The sequence below is a fragment of the Condylura cristata genome, unplaced genomic scaffold, assembly GCF_000260355.1.
Source record: "Condylura cristata isolate star-nosed mole 26May11 unplaced genomic scaffold, ConCri1.0 scaffold00013, whole genome shotgun sequence".
Classification (NCBI taxonomy): domain Eukaryota; kingdom Metazoa; phylum Chordata; class Mammalia; order Eulipotyphla; family Talpidae; genus Condylura; species Condylura cristata.
This window is the reverse complement of record NW_004567114.1, coordinates 26,259,964-26,273,121: the sequence shown is the minus strand read 5'-3', so window position 1 is coordinate 26,273,121 and position 13,158 is coordinate 26,259,964. Positions and strand designations below refer to the sequence as shown.

Below are 13,158 nucleotides of genomic sequence, written 5' to 3'. Positions count from 1 at the left end.
CGTCCACCTGCTTTCCCCCTCCCCCGCGTGGCCCGGGCTGACCCTCGTCCTCTCCTCTCCCCGCCCCCGGCGGCGGCGGCGGCAGCGGCTGCTGCAGCCGCCGCTGCCCGGGCCGAACGGAGTCCCCGGCGGCGGCGGCGGCAGCGGCACTCACCCATAGTACGGGTGCGGTGCAAACTGCACATGCTCGCGTCTGACAGCGCTCTGCCTCCGGCCCTGCTTAACTCCTTGCTCGCCCGCTCGCCCGCGGGGGCCGCTGCCCCCTCCAACCCAGACGACCCCGCCGCCTCCAGTAGCCGGGGGACTGGCGCTCCCTGGGCCCGGACAAGCGCGCCTTCCGCACCCGCCGGCCGAAGTGCCAGTGGCTGCAGTGCAGGACTCCCGGGCCCTCGCGGCCCGCCGCACAGCCTGCACTGGAGCGGGCTGCAGTAACCCGGGCCCCCCACCTCCCGGCTTGCTGGAGTTGGGACTGCGTGTACAACATCCCCTGTGGGTACCATGCAGGCCCTGGCTAACTGAGGAAAGGGACTCCCTGCTCTTGCAGACCCACTATGTACCCCCACTGGCTTCTGCTTATTGAAACAGCATGCAGAGAGCCCTTTTCTTTATCCCTATTGCCAAGATGGAGAAACTGAGGCCCATGGAAGTTAAGGAATTTGCCTATGGCATAACCTGAACCTCCAAGGCCCACATTTTGATTTATCTAGCAAAGATTAAACAGAAAATATTCTTTCTGAGCTCAACCTAGATTCTTTTATTGCAAGGTGAAAAACAATGGCTGTCCTCTGGAAAACAGAAGATTCTGGAATATGGCCTATGGGAAATGGGTCGCAGAGGGTTCCGACCAGAGACAGACCCCTCAGACTAGTCTTGGGTGCTACGGGAAGGGCTGAGCAGGAGCGGAACATAATCCAGCCCCTGTCCTCACATCAAGCCAGGGTCCTGGCACTGGATGCTGAAGCCAAGAGGAAAAGACGTTTTAAAAATACTATAATACCTCAGAGGTGTCCTTTTGTAAATAACCCACCCAAACAGGGCCCAGTCTTTGCTAATTCTCATCCACATCCTGTATGTGCTAAGGACTGCTTCTCAACTTAGGGGGAGCAATGGGGACACTCACTCCAGGAGGACAGAGATCACTGCAGGCCTCTCCCGGTTTTTCTCACATGTCACAGTGAGCAAGGACAATAAGAAGACCACACAACACTGCTTTTTTTATATATTTATTTATGTATGTATACAAGAACAGGGATACAAAGGTGTGGTGGGTAAGAGAATTCACCAAAGACAGAGTGGGGCTCAGAACAGGCAGGTCTACTGATATAACACTGCTGAGGGGAGCAGCGGTTGAGACGGCAGAGGTTTGCTGTGCCATGTGGGTCAGCTCTCTGGCTGGGGATTGAATTCACGCTGCAGTGGCTTTGACTAGCTTCATAGTGCTGTGCTCTATCTAACCTGTTGCGCCACCAAAGAGGGTTCAGCATTCGTCTTCTAAGAATAGGTATCTTTGGTGTATGGTCTTGCACCAGTATGGCTGTTTTCCTACTGGCTGAACTTACAGTCCTATGGCTTCCCTGAATTGCCTGATGGGGCCATGGGTCTAATATCAATCTCCTGTCCCTGTCAGGATATTCAAAGATCAACAAAGGTATCCCCAAATGGGGATGGGCAGTGTGAACAAGAAGTTCTTAGTCTATCCCATGAACACTGTGTCTTGGACTTGCTAAATCATCCTTTCCCGAGGAAAGTGCTAGGGTTTCGGGGACAGAAAGAGGTGTGTTGGGCTCCTCAAGCATGTGGGAGCTACAGCCATGCGTACTAATGCCTAGAGCACTTTCCAGACTTTGTCCCCTCCTTTGTAAGAAAGATATCACCTACTCTGTAAACATATGATGGTGACTTAATGACACAATACACACAAAGTCCTCAGTCCACAGTAGACTTCCTATTAGAGGAAGGAGTTTCCTGCAGGGAATAAGGAAGTGAGAGGGGAGTGGGGTCAGGACCACAGTGACACTTGTGGGCTGTCCCTCAGAAAGGAGCAGTCCCCTTTTGGAAACATCATGGGAAGAAGTGGCTTTAGTAAGTTTGGCAGCACAGCAGTTTACCTCCTGAAGCAGGACATCCCCCCCATGCACTCACCCCCCATCCCCCCCGACCTCCTTACTGCCAGTCCGCACTTTGGCTCTGTATCTGTGGCAGGCAGCTGACTGGGCTCCCGCCCTGGCTGTGGGAGGCTGCACTGTGAGGAGCAGAAAGGGGCTGGATAGGCAGATCTGAATTTCCGTGACTTCTCAATGAAATACTTTTTGGTCGAAAAATGTGGGTGCTAGGCACTGTGCTAGCACCCACATTTTTTGACCAAAAAGTATTTAATTGTTTTAAATCAGAGGCAAAAAAATAAATGTTGAGGTCAAAGAAAATATTTTTATGTATAGTATCAATATGAGTATTTCCACCCTTAGTAGAGAAGACATAATTCTAGATGCTTGTGTGCCATTGCAGAATTAAAACTAAGGACGAGTCAGAAACTACAGCAAGAGACATGGCAGCGGCCTCTCTACTTTACCCACGTCTCCCACGAACTTGGCTCTATGAGCTGGGCATCCCTCATTCTTAAATTATGAATTATTTCTTCCTAAGAAAATTTGCATAACACCTGATCTTCTCTTTTATCCCTGCTTTAAAATGAGGACATCAAGGCTCAGGGAGGTTATATGAGTTTGGTCAAGGTCATGGTGCTAGTAATGCAGTTCAGACTCAGGTCTTCTGGACCCTACCCAAGGTACTTTCCAGCTCACCCAGAAGATTTCAAGTGAGATCAGGTGTGCATAGGCCAAACCGTCTGCAGCAGAAGCCAGCCTAAAAATAGCATTGAAGCAATGAGTGGTCCTCTGGTTTCTCATCCAAAGAATGCTGAGATAGGCATGCAGGTTGTCAGAATGGGTGGGGAAGGTGACCCTGAGTGAAGGCAGCACAGTAATAGTTTTCCAGTGATTCAAGTACAAGTTCAAGGTGGAGGCCCAGGTGCAAACCAAGGCCCGCTGCATTAACACCAAAAGATGTCAGTCCCTCCTTTGCCTTCTTGTCTTATCAAAGCTACCTGGACTCGAGTTCAGACTCCATATCCATATCCAAGATGCCTTGAGACAATATATTTAACCTTTCTGGAAATAGCAATAGTGCTGTCTGTTGTGAGCATCACTAAGAAGATGTGTTCGGTACTTAGCATGATGGCTGGCACATCATACATAGTTAACAAGTGGCAGGAACTCTGCCCTCCTGTGTCATCCCTGTCTCAGAAGACAGTCAATGGGAGTTCTCTTTGCCTCTCTCTTCTGCTGCCAACAAGGTCAAAGAAGAGTCATTCAAGTATCTTTACAGTCTCTAAAATGCCTGACGTGTTATGTTCTTAGCCATATTTTCTGAAAGAACTTTTCTGCCTTACTGCAAAGTAAATCATCCAGAAGTGGTTGGTCTCGTCTGCCATTAGTCATTTTCTTGATGTCTTTCAAAGGGAAACAGAGAGGTTTCTCCATGCTTGTTAGAGAGGGTTGGTTCCCTGGGGTTTATCCTCTGACCACAAGTCAGGAGAGATGTGGCTCAAGGGGGTGATTTCAGTAGCGGGACTGGGCCCACAGCCAGATCAGGAAGGACCTAGGAGAGAACAGGGACATAGAAATTAAAGGCCAGGAGAACTAGGTATAGACTGTCCCAGATGCTGTGATAAGAATGAGAGATGTGAGGTAGAAGCACAGGAAGGCTTGAAGTCAGACAATCTTGAGCCTGGAGTTATTTGGGCCGGCTTTATAGGGAAACCAGCTGAGTGAGAGAGAATTTAGAAGTAGGGTATGGGGATAGACACAGATGGGGATGGTCTCGGCAATAAAAGGTCTTAGGAATGTTCGAGAGTTTGAAAATGAATGAGTCCCTCTATAACTAGCCCATCATGAAATAGGAAGGAAAAGGCCGTGAAGAGGCCAACAGGTGTGGACTTGTATCACTTTGATCCTTATATTGCAAGCAAAAGAAACTAACTTTCTTAAGGCTAAAAGGAGTTGATTAAAAGGATGATTGGATACTCATGGATTTGAAAGGAATGCTGGCAAAACAGACTTGGAATTGCTAAGACCAGGACAATATAGGAAGCCTAAGTAACGGGCATAATTGAGAGTTTCCTCACGGCTTTGCTGCAGGCAAGGTGGGACTTCAATCATTTACCACTAGAGTTCTAGTATAAAAGAGTCAAATAGTCAAATTTATTCAAGTGGAATCATGGGAAGGGTCTTTCTGGCTAGGAAAGACCCAGCCAGGTACCCAAAGGTCAGCCCTCCCATCTCTCTGGGTCAGCAGTGAAAGGTAAGCAGTGAAGGAGAAGGCAGGATGCTGTTTCCCCAAGATTGTGTGCAGCCCCCAAACAACAGCGCCCCCGATGTGGGAAAGGCAAGCAGCACAAGGAATTCACATGGGCTCGTGCCACAGTAGGGCACTTGGCTGCGAGAAAAGGTGAAAGGAGGACCAGGTAAGCCTCAAGAAAGAAGCAGGAAGCACTGAAAAGGACTGGACAGGAAGGCATAGATTGCTGGAGAAAATCAGTGGCATGCTGGGGTCGGGATAGAGCTGGAGACAGGTGGACTATTTCTGGACTTTGCTGAGCCCTGAGCTGGGCTCAGGAAAGGCAAATTGTGATGGGGAAGCAAGAGCAGAAGGTTGTCCAGGATGCCCTTGAATGTTCTGAGAAGGACCCCGCCCCGCACCTCAGGAGGAAAGAGAAGTGTCAGGGCCCCTGGGAAATAGTAAGTAGACTGCAGCTTTATCAGAAAGGTTCCTTCCCATATGTCCATGTGGGGTAAGGATTTGTACTTTCACAAAGCTCTCAAATAATGTATGTTTTCCTCCTTTGGAGATATTTAAAAGTCAGGTCCTCTCTCTCGTTTGGAGTCATCAAAAAGAAAATGCAATGGATACGGACCATGCGTTATTTATGAACACCTTGAGCCTGAAAATGAAGAGCTCACGATTCTGTGATAATGTAATTCATTTATAAAGCATTAGGAAACTGATGTGTGTGCACGAAGAAAGCCCTGAAAAGGAGTGCAGTTTCGTAAGCCCAGCAGTAAATTAAGAGGAGAGAAAAGGCCAGCGTTAAAAGATATCAAAGTGGAAAGATATCAAAGTGGAAACCACACCACCCTTCATACTTCTAAGTATGGGTTAAACTGTGAAGACTGGAAATCTGGGGAGAAAAGTGCAGAACAGAGACAATTATGAAACTTGAGCATCATGGGGAGAGCAAACCCCATGCCCCAGCTGCTCTCATTTGGGACCCAGCGGTCAGCCCAGGTGCTGGATAAATTTGAAAGAATTTCTGCCCTGGAGATTAGAAACCAAACTCCAAGTTGGTCACCTCCCCTCGGTGCCTCCCTTTGCCAGGATACAAGGAGCTTAGCCGTCTGAGGAGGGACAAAAGAGTATTGTGAAGGAAAGCCTGATATAAGAAGGCTTTGCAACTAAGGCTTTTATGCTGCTATCTAAGCAGCCTGCCTAGAGGGCCACTGTGTGCCTGTCCCAACTTCGCTGTATCAGTTCAAAGAGATTTCAGCCAGACACTGTGATTGCTGAAGGATATCTTGGAATTTCGTAACATTAATAGATTAAGCATTTCTATCAGAACACCTTATCCAAGTCCCAATTTCTGGCCCCACTAAGTCTTGGGATGGGTTAGAAAGGGAAAAGCTTTTGTTTTGTAGATCTCAGTCAAAAGATTTCTCCCTTAGGAGGTGACTGAAGGGCAACCCAGCATGGGAGGGGGAGGGGGAGGAGGGGCCTGGGGTGGGTCAAACCAGTTTCCATTCTTTTTACCCTTTAGAAGGTCTCTGGCCCTCCTAGAACCAGAGGGTGGCATAAGCCTGAGGAACTGTTAGTCCAGGAACTCTATCTTGACTGAGCATTTAGTTCAACTGAAGAGGCTATTCATCTCAGATGGCAATGAAAGGCAGGTAGTGACTTCTGTTTCCCAGAATTGTTCTAGTGTGGGGACGGACTGGACTCCCAACTTCAAGGAATTTGTTACTCAATTTATCAACCGTTAATGAACCATGAGCTGTACTAAGTTTAGGTCACACAGCTAAAATGATTGAGACCCACTCACATAGAACACAGAACAAACAATATCTGACACTATAACAAAGCATCACCTGTGCCTTTTTTTTTTTTTATTTTGCGTTCTGTGTGCTCTATGAGGGGGCTGTTTGCATGGGCAGGCTTTATCTCTACCACATTCTATTTGTAAAGTCGATTCTCAAGTATTGGCTAAAAACTGACCAGTATTTACAAGCTTCCATACTTCCTACTGTCAAAAGACACTTTGCCCCTCTTTCTGACCCACAATTTAGGTGTTTGTTGTCTTTCAGCAAGATATAGACTGGGAGCAGACAATGCCATTTTTGGTGGGTTTTTCCATATCTGTGGGCAGCAACTCAGGTCTATGGGCCTGTGAACTCCCCAGGGAATAGAGTAGAGGGGAAAAGAAGAGGGGCTGGGACCAGGAGGGGGTTTCCAATGTTACAAAAGAAGAACACAGAGGGCCTCCCTGGTGGCTCAAGGGGTTAAATCTCAGCACTGTGAAGCTATCTGCAGCCACTGTAGCATGAGTGCAATCCTGGGACAGAGAGCTGACCCACATGGCACGGCAGACCTCTCCTGCCTGGCCCCTGGCTCCCCTCAGCAGTGTATTTCAGTAGATCTGCCTGTTCTGCTCCCCAAACTGTCTCTGGTGAATCCTCTCAACCCCTTGCACCTCTGGCCTGTACCCCAGTTCTTTTTAGCATGAATAAATCAATCAAAGAAGAAGAACACAGAGGGCATGGGTGTTCTGCAACATGTCTGTGTCTGGAGTGCATAGGCTAAGACGGAACATGCTAGCTCGGGGCCACGTCTTGTTCCAGTAAGTACCCTCATGGCCTTGTGGGGGACTCATAGCATAGCCTTGTGTGTGTACTATTTAAATTCAAATTCATGTTCTGGGAAGACACTGGACCCAGATGGGCTGATCCCCTGTTCTAACGGCTACTTTTCCACCAGGCTGGATAAAGCTGGATGATGTCCCAGAATTCTAAGAATGCTGAAGGAAGGTCTGTGAGGGTCTCCATGCTGCAGTTAAGGCGTGTGGACAATGTGGCAGGTGTGGAGGAGTGAGAATAGAGGCAAGAAAGAGGGGCTCGGGACTTCCTCCTTGAAATCATTTACCATGCTGCTAGTGTCCAGAACCTCATGAAGCCAGGCCTCTGGACTACACCCAATTAACTTCACATTCTTTCTTTCCTCAAGTAAAGAACAAGGCTGAGTATGTCATTTCCCCTACAGGATATAAAATAGGTTTGGATTAAAAGTGGGCCCAACTTAACTCTGTTCCCAGACTTGTGTCTGGGCCTTCAAGATTTGGGCACCTGCCAGACCACGAGAACTTAGTGTAAAAGAGGAATCCGTCACACTGTTCCGGTCAGTGCTCAATTGCCCTGAAGAGGTAACAGGGACCCAGACAATATCAAAAGCATGTGACTCCCGTTTGATCTGAACACTGATTCCCAGCTCTCCCCACTTGCTGTCCTTCCCCAGGAGTTTAACCAATTTGAAGCAGTAACTGAAAGGGATTGGCATTAAACGCTAAAGATGGGAAGCCAGGAGGGTAAATTCTGATTCTTTGGGACTGTGGCATTATTGAGCTCATTGTCAACGTCCCTGAATTTCAGTTTTCTACTTTACTGATGAGATCAATACATGAAAAACATCTTAATAGCTTTAAGAAAAAAATTATTCATAGTCCTCAAAAAATAATCACAATCGTGAATAGAACAGAGTAGAAAGTAAAACTATACCAGATTTCTACACCAAAAGAATCGCTATTCATGTTGGGGTGGAGGGGGAATCTTTTACCCACATTTATATCCATAGATGCACATATTATTATCTGTATAGTTTTACAGGGATTTGAAGTAGAGGAAAATGTCCTAGAAACATTTTAGAAATTCTCACCTCTATAAGTGGCTTCCAATCTGCATTACTACATATGTTCATTACTATTTCACTGGCTTGTGTGGCAAATAAATTTAAAGAAATTTCTTATTCTCAATATTCCAATGGAGGTAATCCAACAATAGAAAAAGAATCCACCAAAGCATAGCTCCCCATGCCGTGCTGGGAAATTCCTGCTTTCCAGGCCAGAAGCTATCCAAGAGTTGGCCCATGAGGCTACATACAGTCTTCAGATTTCCCACCCTAGAAATCTATGTGATCGCCACAGCTGGCTGACTTCCCTTCTTTTGGCAAGACTACTGATTCTCCCTGATTCTTTGGGTGGGCTCCACTCTGTAAGGGAAAAGGGGTTAGGACTCCCTCTTCTGGATCTGGTCCAGGAAATTCAGAACCCAGAAATATGGTCTTGCTTACTTGGAGATATGTACGATCCATACCACTTCTCTGAAACCCCAAAGCTCACTTCTACGTGAATGAATTTCCAACATGCAGATTCCCTCAACATTCCAGATAGCAATCTGGTTCCGGCTCCATGTACCTCCACTTTATCTGTGGCAGATAAATAGGATCCTTAACCCGTAGCTTGAACTTTGTGCAGAAGAGACTCTCTTTTCTCTTGTGCATCTCCCCTGCCCTTGTGGGGTGACTAGGTGAGATACTGCAATAGATGCCTGTGGTTGGTGCACCCAGGAGCCAAGAGTCCAGACCTGGGGTGGGAGAGGGTGTTCTTTCCAACTTCCACTACCTCACCCTACTCCTTTCCAGTACCATTCCCTGAAACTATGCAAAACTGAACAGAACAAAGCATACAGAATTTAGATCTCCACTAGCGGTGGAGCTGAAAGTCCCATTATCTTCCACCTCTCTAGGTGCGAGAAGCCTGCCTGAATGAGGTCAGGTCAGAAGGGCCCGCATCTGGCCTTAGGTGAGGCAGGGCGTGGAAATATTAGCACCACTAGATGGCGCCAAGAGCTAGCGCCCTTGTCCCGGCCATCGGTGTCCCGGACGTAGCCAGTGAAGACAGGGTTTGTCACTGCACTAGCGCCCCCTTCGCAAAAAGGAGTTGACAAAGGGAGCGTGGATAGGGTATGTGCACACCCTGATACGCCTTGTAAAAACTGGGAGCATGAGCAGCAGCACAAGGAGGTGAAGACTTGGCAGGCAGATAACAGACTGGATTTCAACCCCAACCCACTTAGGGTTCATGAATGGGGAGCTGAAAAGACTATGTCCTCTCATTCTGTTTGATGTTTCATATCCTCCTTCCTCTGTGAATCTAAGGTATTTGTTGGCTCTCTCTTGGTGCACCATCCAACCTAAACACCATCCTACAAAGGACTGTGTGGACCCTGAAGCAGAGGGAACTCACACTCATAGCCCGCATGTAGGGTGTAGGTCTCCATCTCTGACCTTAGGCCTCTTCCTGTCCAGTAGAGCGGTTGCTTAGAGACAGGTCAACAGATGTGAAGAGGCCCTCCCTGATCCAGGTTGCCCCAGCCTGTGTTCCCTATTCCATCTCTTCCTCCACTCCATCCTCTCCCCCACTGACCTCACACACACTTTGGTTTGCTTTGGTTTTATTTTTAAGAACTGGGGTACAGGCCAGAAGTGGAGAGTGAGAGGATTCACCAGAGACAGAGTGGGAAGCAGAACAGGCAGATCTACTGAAATACACTGCTGAGGGGAGCAGCGGCCAGGCAGGAGAGGTCTGCTGCGCCATGTGGGTCAGCTCCCTGGCTGGAGATCAAACTTGTGCTGCAGTGGCTGCGAATAGCTTCATAGTCCTGCTCTTTAACCCCTGTGCCACCAGGGAGGCCCACACATATGTTCTGAATGTAAGAACGCAGAACCGTAGCTCACTGGACCTCTCACATGGTTAGTTCAACTCTGAGATGAGATCCTGGGATTCAGGCAAAATGGGATTTGGCAGGAAGCAGCAGTGAGCAGAAGACTTATCTTTCTCTCAGCTTCAGTCTGTCATCTGTGGAAGAGATAATAATAATGGCCAGCATTGTTGAGCCACTCTGTATGCCAGTTCTGAGCTAAATGCCAGAGCTGGAAGCTGAGTGCTGAAAGTAGGATCCCAGAAGCCACATACTGTCACCTTGAGAACTGAAGTGTCCCGAACAGCCCCCACAAGCCACACAGCTAGGAGCTAAGATGCCACAAGAAGTTCCCTGGCTGGCCTGAGTTTCCTTTGATTCTTAGAGCCCCAGAGGCTCTTCCCATAGACTCCTCAGGCTGCTGCGGAACCTGTCACCTACTTGGAGTTGGTCCTTGCCCATCCCCCAAACCCCCTTGGGGGCAACCATTGTTTTCATTGGTGATGAAAGATGATGGAGAAATAAAACAGCCTGTTTCAAACCATGATGTTGCAAGTTCTAAAATAACCTAGACTTCCAACTAGATGACTGACTGAATTTACCCAATTAGTATTTTCCGAACTCCTGAGCTCAGCTACTATTTCTTCCTCTCTGCTAACTCCTCTCCCTGCCTCACCCCTATCCTTCTCTACAGATATCCCCCTCTCCCCACCCTCCCAGCCCACAGCTGCACTGGACAAATCATTTTGCATTGATATATGTTGTGATTACATCAGTTCTACCCTGTGTTTCCCTCTGGAGCCCTTGCTTGTCTCTGAGATCACTGGGAGGCTGGAGGAGGGGAGTGCAGGGGGGGAGGGGCAGTTGGAAATGATATATGACAGCTCAGTGAATGCCAGATACCCTAAAAGTTCTAAAGAACATGAAAATAAAGATCCCAGACCCTGCCAGTCCAATGACCTGAATCTATATTTTTAATCAGTGCCCTCAGCTTTGGATGACATTGGAGTAGATGGGAAATCACTACATCCTGCTCACTGGAACTCTCCACCCCAAAGGTCCTCCTCCCACCCACGCCTTGACCAGGTCTTTAGTCACTGGGCATCTTGTGAGTCCTTTATACCTTCAAACGCCTTCCTTTTTTTAATAACTTACTAGGTGTATGTAATATGCCAGGCATGGGGACAGTCCTTTTATCTCCACCTCTACAAACTGAGGGAAAAATTCTGACTCCTGTTTTACAAATTAAGAACTCCACAAAACAAAACAAAACAACCTAAAAACTAATTAATTAATTAAAAATAAAAAAAGAACTCCCCACCCCTTCCCCTTCCCTCCCTCCGCCCACTCCCTCTGGCTCCAGAGCCCCAAACTGCCCTAGAAGGACCATCTGCAGCCATATATGTGGCCATTGCTTCAGTTCTACTTGTGTTCCCCACTGGGAAGAGCCAGGGCGCCACAGCAGGCATGTTTAGCTCCAAAACCTGTGCCCGGAGTTCTCTGGCCTCACTTGCCATGCTGCCTTGTACAGTGTCTGCAAAACAGTAAATACACTATAAATATTTGTGAGTGACTAATTACAGCCATTAATGAAGGAGGAGTCCTTGTCAGTTAGGACCCCCACCCCTCTCCAACACATACGCAGCACACACTAAGAATTCTACTTCTAGACCATCTCCTCTCCGTCCTACCCAACACCTTCCACGTGCTCCATGTTCTGGCCTCTCTGCCCCTTTGGGTGGTGTTCTGAGCCCAGGCCCAGAAAACAAGTTGGGTTGGGGCACAGAGGCTTTGGTAAGACCAAGATGTGGGAAGATGAGTTGTTAAGCACTTCATTGGTTTTCACAGAGTTATTCTCATATCTCAAGCATCTTGCTCATCTAGTGCAATCTTGCAACAAAGAGAACTCCTTGGGAGCAGATACCACATCTCGGATCTAGCAGAGCAGATACCTAGCAACCTAGCCGAGTATCTGGTAAACTTTAGACTGAAAGCAAATATTTGTTCAGAGAATGAATAACAAAAGCCACCATTCATAATGTGACTTGCTATCCCCAGGCACTACACACTATCTCCTTTACTCCTTTCAACAACCCTAAGAAGCAAGAATTATTATTATCACCCTTTTACAAATGAAGAATTAACTCAGCAACTTCCTCAAGTTATACTTGAGTATACTTGCATACTCAGCATATAAGTGATAAAGGTGTGATGCGAACTGAGGGCTGGCTCTTCTGAGGTCCTTACTTGCTCCCACAGAAAGAATGTAGAACAGGGGCACAGAGGGGCCTTCCTGGTGGTGCAAGGGTTTAAGACAGCTCTGTGAAGCTGTCTGCAGCCACTGCAGCACGAGCTCAGTCCCCAGGAGCTGACCCACATGGCACAGCACACTGTTCCTGCCTTGCACATTCAGCTGTGTATTTCAGTCAATCTGCCTGTTCTGCTGCCCCCTCTGTCTCTGGTGAATCCTCTCACCCCTTGCATCTCTGGCTTATAGCCCAGCTCTTGTAGGCATAAATAAATACATCTTAAAAAAAAATGAAAAGAAACAGGAGCACAGAGTTGGATGCTATTATACTGACTAGGTAGGAAGTTACTTGTTTAAATACTTGTGTCTACACTGTGCAGTATGTGTATGAAAGGCACTCTCCTCTCCCCCTTCAGTGGTTAGTTAGCATCTGAAGTACTCTAATCCACATTCTAGTGGGTGGTTAAAAAAGCACCTCAAACACCATCAAAGTCTACACCAGCAAGCTAAATGTGCTTGCAGGATTCTAGATATAATCTTTCATAGGTGAAATGATGGTTTTCAAAACATGGAACTTGCCAGAAAAATGACCTGAGTCCTGAATGAGGTTAAGAACCAATTCAAGCCAACTGTCTATCTCCCTTGACACCAGCTGTGAGCCATTCTGTGCACACAAAGTGTTCATACATTGGCAGATTGGTGCCTTGGCCATTTTTAATATCCCACCTGTAGAGTTTATGGGAGAAGAAACAAAGCGTCCCCACTTAATCCTCACCACCATTGGCTGCACAATAAGAACCTACAATCTCCAAAGGGCTAAATTGGCTTAGACTAGTTTCCAGTGGGCACCCACTTGGGGTTCATCCTCTTCTCAGAAGAGTAAAAGGGGGGCCTTAGCTTCAGTAGCCCAGCTGACCCTTCCATTCTGGACACATGATGACCTTCTCCCCCCTCTCTGCTCCAATCTCCACTCTCCAACTTAGGGTACTTGGAATAAGAAGTTAATCAAACAGAAATGAGCTCTCCATGTGGTGGGCGCCATTTCTCCAGGGA

At 47.6% G+C, this 13,158-nt stretch overlaps 1 protein-coding gene across 2 annotated transcripts in view; it reads right to left on the bottom strand.

The window, feature by feature from the left end:
- TMEM229B (transmembrane protein 229B) overlaps positions 1–392 on the bottom strand; it is a 39,568-nt gene extending 39,176 nt beyond the window's left edge. Inside the window, exon 1 of one of the 2 annotated variants that reach the window (XM_012724525.1) lies at positions 344–392. The gene's annotated coding sequence lies outside the window, so the exon portion shown is untranslated. The other variant, XM_012724523.1, reaches the window with a different exon arrangement.
- Between the last annotated feature and the right edge of the window lie 12,766 nt (positions 393–13,158).